At 39.4% G+C, this 10,634-nt stretch overlaps 1 pseudogene; it reads right to left on the bottom strand.

The window, feature by feature from the left end:
• Positions 1-6,970: 6,970 nt before the first annotated feature.
• LOC102839938 lies at positions 6,971-9,221 on the bottom strand (annotated as a pseudogene).
• Between the last annotated feature and the right edge of the window lie 1,413 nt (positions 9,222-10,634).

Raw genomic sequence — 10,634 nt, 5'->3', positions numbered from 1 at the left:
CAGTCCAAAATAGGTACACACAGTATGATTCCAATTATATGACAATCGTCCTTCACAGTCCAGTGAGTTATTGATAGGGACAATCTGACAGATGTCTCTGGTGTTCTGGAGAGAAAAGAGACTCCGTAGCTCCAAAAATACTGTATTTACTCCCAATACCTTGTTGTAATCAACCGACTCCTTAGAAGAAAACTCCCAACCAGTACCCCCTTGGTGCGATACCTAATTTCTGATGAAGAACCATCTATACAACAAGCAGCACCCAGAAAGACTTGAAAACCCAGAGACTTGGGACTCTTTATGCAACCCAAGACTGGGATCCTTGTGTATACTTATTATCTCATTCCTACACACTCAACCTTAAAACTCTTAAGACTCTCAAAACATACTGTATTTGAATCTCTACTTGTTAAAGATCAATTCTTAAGCCTCCAAAATCTGAGTACCTCGAATTGATCTGATGTCAATGCAAGTACTAAAGGCAATGGAGATACATGAATATTCATAACAGCATGGCTCACAATAACCAAAAGGTGGAAACAACCCAAGTATCCATCCATGAATAAACAAAATGTGATATAATCAGATAACGGAGTGTTGTTGTTGTTGTTGTTAAGTGTTGTCAAGTCAATTCCGACCCATAGCAACCCTGTATAGGGTTTCTGAGGAGCAGCTGGTGAGCTTGAACCACTAAACTTGCAGTTCAAATGACTTTGCAGTCTGGCACATTAACCCACAGCGCCACACCAAGACTCAGTCATAAAGGATGAAACACAGATAAAGGCCAAGCTGTGACATGGATGAGCCTTAAAAACATCATGCTGAGTGAAAGAAAGGAGACGCAACAGGCACCATACCATGTAATTTATGTTACTTAAAATCTTCGGAATAGGCAAATATTGAGATAGAAAGCAGATTGGTGGTTGCCAAGCATTAGAGGGTGGCAGAGTGGGCAACAATTTTTCAATGGGTATGGGATTTCTTTGTGTTGCTGTCGAGTTGACTCTAACTTATGGTCTCCCATTTTCACTGCCATCCAGTCAGTCCAGCATCAGAGCCACCTTTTAGAACAAATTAGAATTGTCCCTTTGGTTTCTGAGACTGTAAAAATTTATGGGATCACACACAGCCTCATCTTTCTCACAAGGAGTGGCTGGTGGGTTTGAACCACTGACTTTGTGGTTAGCAGGTCAATGCTTAATCCTCTACACTGTCAGAGTTCTTTCTAACAGCCAAAACATAGCCCAGTCCTATGTCATCTTCAGGACTGGTCTTTTGTTGGAGTTTATTGTTGGAGATATGGTGTCAACTCATCCCTCATTTTCTTTGATCCTTCAATGTAAGCATGCTATCGTTTTCCTCCTGATGAAGTGTTCCTCATTTTTAAGGAGCATTCTGGCTGTACTTCCTCCAAGACTGATTTGTTCATTCTTCAGATAGTCCATGGCATATCCAATATTCTTCACCAACACCACAATTTGGAGCATCAATTTTTCTTCTGTCTTCCTTTTTAACTGTAGGAGAAGCACTCGATCACAAGGTCGGTTTGAATAGCAAGATCAGCAGTTCAACCTCACCAGCTGCTCCTCAAAAACCATACACAGGGTCTCTATGAGTCGGAACTGACTCAATGGCACTTAACAACAACAGCCCCAACAGCCTTTGCTTGTATATGAGGCAAAGGAAAAAAATTATGGCTTGGGTCAGACACACCTTAATCACCAAAGTGACAATTTTGCTTTTGAAAACTTTAAAGAGCTCTTTTGCATCAGACTTGCCCAATAAATAGGTTGTTTCATTTCTTGACTGCTGCTTCCATGGATATTGTGGATCCAAGCAGAGTGAAACCATTGACAATTTCATGTTTTCTCCTTTATCGTGACGCTGTTTAACAGTCCAGTGGTGAGGAGTTCCATTTCCTTCACATTCAGGTGTACTCCATATAGAAGGGTTCCTTTCAGGGTAATGATAATGCTTTGGTATTAAACAGAGGTGAAGACCACACCACAATGTAAACGTAGTAGATGCCACTCTCATACACACTTTCAAATAGCTTATTGTATGTTTGATGAGTTTTACCTCAACTCCATAAAGGGGAGGGGAGTAGAGCAACAGAGAATTTCTTGCAAAAATCAATAGCCAAAAAAAAAAAAAAATCAATAGCCAGTCAGATGTAGCAGGTGAAAGACAAACAATGATTCCCTACTTTCTCTTTCTCTCCATATGTCTAAGAACAACCTCAAAGCCCACAGTATTCCCTGCACTGAGGCTGGGAGTCCTTCATTTTTCAATTATTAAAAGCCAAGCAAGCTCTTTTTTTCCTCCATCTCCCTGAACACAAAAGCACTGGCCTGATATTTACAATTCCTCCAGCAAGGAAAATGCAATTGGCACCCGCCTCAGTAGCTAGGATTAATAGCAGAGAACACTGGTTTTGTTATTAAGTTACTTCCCACAATTAGTAAATTTATTGTCCTAATTGTTTTCACATGGCTGCTCCCTGCACATGGCTTACTTCCGTGATGTCCTTGCGGTCCTGCCCCTGTCATCATATTTCAGCGTGATTGCTGCCTGTCTCTCCAAACTGCCCAACCCCATCCAAAGCTGATTTGCACTTGGGTCAGCAGGAAGGAGGAGTTAAGAGTTCATTCCAAAGTCCATGGTGTATTTGAAGAAAGCAGGGAGAGCTTTTATTCAAGCCCATTGGGTGGTTAAGAGTGAACCCTAGGGAAAGGTTGCTCATGGTTAATGCATCCTAACCAACAACAACAACAAAATAGTTGCTGTCAAGTCAACAATGACTCGTGGCAACCCCACATGTGTCAGAGTAGAACTGTGCACCACAGAGTTTTAAATGGTTTTTTCAGAAGTAGATCACCAAACCTTTCTTCCAATGCTCCACTAGGTGGGCTTGCACCTCCAATCTTTTACTTAGCAGAGGAGCCCCTTCATGGGTTGCACCACCCAGGGACTCCTGATTCATGGACAAGAAAGTCCAAATTCCCTCAGTCTCAAATGTGTTGCTCCTTCCTGAAATCAAACTCTAGTCCTTCCTGACCCTTCTATGGAAGCAGTCAGATTGTGGGGTCTGGCCTGAATTCTGAGCCTTGAAGAACCTTGTTCTAGCCTTGGTGGATGAGCAAGAATTCCAGGATTCAGCCAGACTAGTTCTGTGGATGAGATCTGAACACTAAAGGCCTTGGCTGCCCCCTTAGCCAACAAATATCACTGGTTAGCCAGAGAAAAGGGATTAATATTGTAGTAGTGTGATGCTACCTCTCTCTCACTGGTTCTTGGAGGGTACCTCCTACCCGGCTGGCAGCCAGCACCGTGTAATGGAAACCTGGGCTGGCAAGAGCCAGGAGCTAGTGTGACTCCTGAGTTCTCCGGTGTCACCTGCTGGATCACCAAATCGAAACCCAGCCACTAGCATCCCAGCCAGAGAAGGTGCAGCGCAGCCTGGCCGGCAGGATTGACAACATGAGACCCAGGCAACACACGGCTTGAGGACTGTTGTACGACTCAGCTTCCACACCTCCCTCGTAAATAGTTCCTGTAATCATGTACTCTCATCAAACAGCTTTAGACCAACAAGAAATGTAGGCAGTAACAAGGAGAAAACCCCCTTTGCCTTCCTTTTTTGAAACTAAATTGTTTTGTTGTTTTTGGGTGCCGTGCCATTTAGTCGGTTCTGACTCATAGTGACTCTATGGACAACAGAACAAAACACTGCCTGGTCTTGCACCATGTTCATAATCCTTGCTATGCTCAAGCTCACTGCTGCTAACACTGTGTGAATCTATCTCATTGGGGGTCTTCCTCTTTTTTGCTGACACCCCACTCTACCCTGCACAATGTCCTCCAGGGAAGGGTCCCTCCTGACAAGGTCCCTGCGTCTGAAGTATGAAACACAGAGTTTAGTCATCCTGGCTTCTAAGGAGCATTCTGGTTGTACTTCTTTCAACACAGAATTGGTTTTCTTCTGGCAGTCCATGGTACTTTCAATATTTTCTCCAATTCCATAACTCAATGGCATCAATTCTTCTGTGGTCTTCTTTATTCATTGTCCCATTTTCAAATGCATATGAGGCTATTAAAAACACCATGGCTTGGGTCAGGCACATTTTAGTCCTCAAACTGACATCTTTGCTCTTGAACACTTTAAAAAGGTCTTGTGCAGCAGATTTGCCTTTGATTTCTTGACTACTACTTCCAGAAGTGTTAATAGTGGATCCAAGCAAAATGAAGCTTTAACAACTTCAGTCTCCATTTATCATGATGTTATTTATTGGTCTAATGGTAAGGATCTTTATTTTCTTTACTCTGTGGTGCAACACATATTTAAGGCTTTGATCTTCACCAGTAAGTATTTTAAGTCCTGTTTGCTTCCAGCAAGGAAGGTTGTATCATCTGCATATCTCCTGTTGTTAATCAGTCTTTCTCCAATCCTGATGTCACATTCTTCTTCACATAATCCAGCTTCTCAGATTATTTGCACATCATGCCAATTGACTAAGTATGGTGAAAGAATACAACCCTGGTGCACATCTGTCCTGATTATAAAACCTTTGTTCTGTTCAAACAACTGCCTCCTGGTCTAGGTACAGGATCCTTATGGGCACAATGAAGTGTTCTGGAATACCCATTACACGCAATGTTGTCCATAGCTTGTCATGATCCACATAGTTGAAAGCCTTTGCATAGTCAATAAAACACAGGTAAACATCTTTCTGGTGTTTTCTGCTTTCAGCCAAAATCCATCTGACATCAACAACGATATCCCTCATTCCATATCCTTGTCTGAATCTTGCTTGAAATTCTAACAGTTCCCTGTCAGTGTACTGTTGCAGCCATTTTTTTTTTTTTTTATCTTCACCAAAATTTTACTTGTATGTGATGTTAATGATATTTTCTGATGATTTCCTCATTTCGTTGGTCACCTTTCTTTGGAATTGGCACAAATATGTTTATCTTCCAATCAGTTGGCCGGGTAGTCTTCCAAATTTCTTGGCATAGATGAATGAGTGTCTCTAGTACTGTATCAGTTTGCTGTAGGATTTCTATTTGTAGTCCATCGATTCCCAGAGCCTTGTTCTTGGCCAGTTCCTTCAGTGCACCTTGTACATCTTCCTTCAGCACCATTGGCTCTAGTTCATATGCTACCTCTTGAAAAGGTTGAACATTGAATATTTCATTTTGATACAGAGATTCTGTATATTCCCTCCATCTACTTTTCTACTAAGTATCAGAATTAAATTTTATTTCACATTGATAGAAATCATGAAAAAGATTTACATTTTCCCATATTATAGCACAATATTTCAACTGAATAAAGCATTAACCATAAAGATTTTGCTAATTTGTATAACTAAAACTAGGGCGTATATTCTTCAGAGTAAAGGAAAATTACTTCATAAATGATTGTATGTCATTTCAAAATCCAGATATAAACATGTTGTTGTTAAGTGCCATTGAGTTAGCTCTGCCTAATAGCAACCCCATGTAGAGCGACTTTTTCTAAAGAGTTTCTGAAGAGCAGCTGGTGAGTTTGAACCACCAGCCTTGTCATCCAAATTGGCTTCATTATTAACTTTCTACATAGTATATTACTGAATTATTTCCATTATCCATTAGTACCCATTTATAAAGATGCATTTCAAGTACTGTTGTGATCAATTGGAATACAGCAGAAAATGTAACCATAGTTCAGGAATAGCAAGCATACATTTCTGCTATATATTAAACTGCCTAATAACTACACCATATTATAGGGTTTTAAATAGCCTTAATTGTCCATTAAATTTGTTTTCAAATAATCTTTTATAAGTTATACGAAATTTTTGACTAAAGTAAAAGTATCACATAGTTCATTGGAAGATAGAAATAAAGTACATTTTTCTTAAAAATTGCTAATTGGTTTCAAACATATCTACAAAGTAAGTAAACTCTAGACTACAAGACCCATTTGAGACCAAATCATCTAAGATAGAAATCCTAAATATTTTACAACATTTAATAGAATATAACCTAATTCTTCTTCTACATGGTTACAAAAACAAAATCCACAGAATTATTCCTGCTACCTGGATTGAGAATTCTAATGACTAAATAGGTCTAAATTTGGACTAAGGTACAGTTTCAGAAATAAGTACTGCAGAGGTTTTAAGTGGTGCCTCATTTCTTTATGCATAGTATAAATGCATTTAATATATTCTGTGATTTAGAATGTCAAATTATGGCAGATGTCTGTGATTTAGAATGTCAAATTATGGGAGATGTCTATGGCAGAGAAGCAATATGTGGTCTGTCATAAAGGAAGAACACATTTATTTTCTGACGATGATGAAAAATAGTAAACAAAATATATCAGAAAAAAAGAACAAAGCCTGTTCCCCAAAATAAATGGGTCAATAATTGAGAAGAACAGTATCACTCTTTCATTGGCCCATACAAGCATTGTTCTACTATTAGAAATAATGCAATACCATCACATTCTTATTTTGCATTACAATCATTGTGTATACATATATAAAAATAGAAACATTGTATGATGACTAAGCAATTTTGAAATACATCCATAGTCTAAGAAACCACATGCAAAAATCATTTATAACTGTTCATTCATATATGAACACCTTTTGAGTAAGAATACTAATAAATTTCAAATAATGCAATAAAAATCTAGGTCCAGTATTAATTATTTTACTGAACTACATTTAAGAAAAAGATGCTTGGTCCCTAACCCATTTTAATACTTTCATATTCTGAATCACAACATACAAACACTTATCTAAAAACTTCAAAGATTATAAGTTTCTCACGAAGAAACATTATTTAGTCTGTCATTGCCAAGTTTTTGTAAACCATTTTAACTCTGCAAACATGAGACGTTTCAGAATTGGGCAGGCATGTGAACAGTTTCTACTCTGTATGCTGTTGGTCTAGTTCCACACAAGGCTTCTTAGTGGCATCAGTCTACTGGAGGTAGGAGCTTATCAAAGAACTGCTTGATATCCATCATTTCCTGTTTACACAAACTATGCATCATGCCTTCATAGGTCTTGAAGTTTACATTGACTGGACTTACTGTTTTTAGCCTTTCCACACTGTACCAAAAGGAAATGTTAATGTTCAACTGTTTCAAGAGGTAGCATATGATCAATAGCCAATGATACTGAAGGAGGAAGTACAAGGTGCACTGAAGGAATTGGCAAAGAACAAGGCACCAGGAATCGATGGAATAAAAATAGAAAGTGAGGTGGCACAGGAGGCACTCACTTATCTCTGCCAAGAAATTTTGAAGACAACTATCTGGCCGACTGATTGGAAGAGATCCGTATTTGTGCCCATTCCAAAGAAAGGTGACCCAATGGAATGCAGAAATCATTGGACAATCTCTTTGATATCCCATGCGAATAAACTTTTGCTAAAGATAATACAGAAACAGCAAGGATCATACATTGACAGAGAACTTCCAGAGGTTCAAGCCAGATTCAGAAGAGGCCACAGAACGAGGGATATCATTACTGATGTCTGATGGATCTTGGCTGAAAGCAGAGAATACCAGAAGGATGTTTGCCTGTGCTTTATTGACTATCCAAAGGTTTTAGATTGTGTAGATCATGACACACTATGGACAAACATTGAGAAGTATGAGTATTCCGGAACACTTAATTGTGTTCATGAGAAATCTGTACCTGGACCAAGAAGCAGTTGTTTGAATAGAACATGGGAACACTGAATGGTTTAAAATTTTAAAAGGTGTGCCACAAGGTTGTATTCTTTCACCATACGTATTCAAACTGTATGCTGAGCTAATAATCTGAGAAGCTGGGTTCTATGAAAAAAAACGTGGTGTCAGGATTAGAAGGAAGACTCATTAACAACCTGTGATATGCAGATGATACCGCCTTGCTTGCTGAAAGTGAAGAGGACTTAAAACATTTACTGATGAAGATCAAAGAGGACAGCCTTCAGTATGGATTACATCTCAATGTAAAGAAAACAAAACCTCACCACTGGACCAATAAACAACATTATCAATGGAGAAAAGATTGAAGTTGTCAAGGACTTCAGTCTTCTTGGATCAACTATCAACACTCACACAACTATCAACACTCACAGAAGCAGCAGTAAAGAAATCAAACAACATATTGCATTAGGCAAATCTGCTGCACAAGACCTTTTAAAAGTGTTGAAGAGCAAAGATGTCAGTTTGAGGTCTAAGGTGCACCTGACCCAAGCCATGGTATTTTTAATAACCTCATATGGATGTGAAAGCTGGACAGTAAATAAGGAAGACCATAGAAGAATTGATGCCTTTGAGTTGTGGTGTTGGAGGAGAATACTAAAAGTGCCATGGACTGCCAAAAGAACCAACAGATTTGTGTTGGAAGAATTGCAGCCAGAGTGCTCCTTGGAGGCCAAGATGGCCAAATTTCATCTCTCATGCTTTGGACATATTGTCAGGAGGTAACAGTTGTTGGAGAAGGATACCATGCTTGGTAAGATGGAGGGTCAGAGAAAAAGAGGAAGACCCCCAACGATATGGATTGGCCAAGTGGCAGCATCGATGGACTCAAGCGTGGCAACAGTAGTGAGGTTGGCCCAGGATCGGGCAGTGTTTCGTTCTGTTGTGCATAAGGTCGCTATGGGTTGGTATTGACTTGATGGCACCTAACAACAGCAACAACCAAACGGTAGGAGAACTAAAGGGTCACAATCTCCATGGCACTGGAGAATAGAAATATCTCTATAAACTCCATTGATAGGACCCTGTGGAAATGACATGGAATCCAGCAATTGAGCCCAATGAGTCCCACTAGTTCTTGTTGTGTTGTAAATATATAAAGGTTTTCCTCTCTGAGAAAATCCTCCCAAAATAATTCTGTTAGAAGGAATTCCACTCTTCACCTCTTGATCTATCAATGCTTTGGTGCTTTCTGCTGCTTCTTTGATTCCACTTGCATCCTCCTTGAATCTGGTCAAAGTCCAATAATATCAAGCCAAGAAGGCATACTCATGTTCATATTTAATGTAACAGACATAACTGGTGCATGCGGGCAGATATATTTAATGTGTGAACTTCTGATACCTGCAAAGGCATCTGCCCATCCATCCTCTGTATCTCCCAACCCATGAAGGAAAATAACCACAGAAGAGGCCTTCTGGGCTGCAGGCACAATGGTGAGAAGTGGGGTGTACATGTTATTGCCACACATATACCACCTCAGAGACCACTAGTCTGAAGCGGAAGTGAGAATATTTTGCCCATAGAATCCTTCACTATTTCAAGTTGAGGCTTAAATTTTTTCTTCAGTTCTTTCAGCTTGAGAAATGCTGAGTGCGTTCTTCTTCCCTTTTGATTTTCTAACTGCAGGTCTTCACACATTTTGTTTTAATATTTGACTTTGTCTTCTTGAGCTGACCTTTGAAATTTTCTGTTCAGCTCTTGTGCCTCCTCCTTTCTTCCATTTGCTTTAGCATCTCAATGCTGGAGGACAAGTTTCAGAGTCTCTTCTGACCTCCATTTTGGTCTTTTCCTTCTTTCTTGACCTCCTAGTGAACTTTTGCTTTCTTTCTGTATGATTTTCTTGATGTCATCCCACAACTCTTCTGGTCTTCGGTCTTTTGTGGCTAATGCATCAAATCTGTTCTTCGGATGATCTCTAAATTCAGGTGGGATATATTCAAGGTCATATTTTGGCTCTCATGGACTTGTTTTCATTTTCTTCAGCTTCAGCCTGAACTTGTATATAAGCAATTAATGGTCTGTTTCACAGTCTGTCCCTGGCCTTGTTTTGGCTGATAATATCTCTTTCCACAGATGTAGTCAATTTGATTTCTGTGAATTCCATCTGGTGAGGTCCATGTGTATAGTCATGTTTTATGTTGTTGAAAAAGGTAGTATTTGCAATGAAGAAGTCATTGGTCTTGCAAAATTCTATCATGCGATCTCCCGCATTATTTTTATCACCAAGGCCACATTTTCCAACTACTGGCTCTTTTACTTTGTTACATTTGAGTCACCAGTAATTATCAATGCATCGTGACTGCATGTTTGATTAATTTCAGACTAAAGAAGTTGGTCGCTGGGGAAGGATATCATGTTTGGTAAGATGGAGGGTCAGAGAAAAAGAGGAAGACCCTCAACGAGATGGATTGGCAAAGTGTCAGCATCAATGGACTCAAGCGTGGCAACAGTAATGAGGCTGGCCCAGGATCGGACATTGTTTCGTTCTGCTGTGCATAGGGTCGCTAGGAGTTGGTACTGATTCGATGGCACCTAACAACAACAACAAAAGAAGTTGGTAGAATTCTTTAATTTCATCATCATGACTTTAGTGGTTGGAACATAAATTTGAATGATAGTAGTATTAACTGTTCTTCCTTATAGGTGTATAGATATTATCCTATCACAGACAGCATTATACATCAAGATAGAGCTTGAAATGTTCCTTTTGATAATGAATGCAATGCCATTCTTCTTCAATTTGTCATTCCTGGAATAGTAAACCATGTGACGATCAGATTCACAGTGGCCAAGACCCGTCCATTTTAGCTCACTAATGTCTAGGATGCCAATCTTTATGCTTTCCATTTCATTTTGACAGCTTCCAATTTTCCTAGATGCA

Source organism: Chrysochloris asiatica, unplaced genomic scaffold (genome assembly GCF_000296735.1).
Source record: "Chrysochloris asiatica unplaced genomic scaffold, ChrAsi1.0 scaffold00049, whole genome shotgun sequence".
Lineage (NCBI taxonomy): Eukaryota > Metazoa > Chordata > Mammalia > Afrosoricida > Chrysochloridae > Chrysochloris > Chrysochloris asiatica.
Note: the sequence above shows the minus strand (reverse complement) of the source record. Positions and strands in the feature narration are given on the sequence as shown.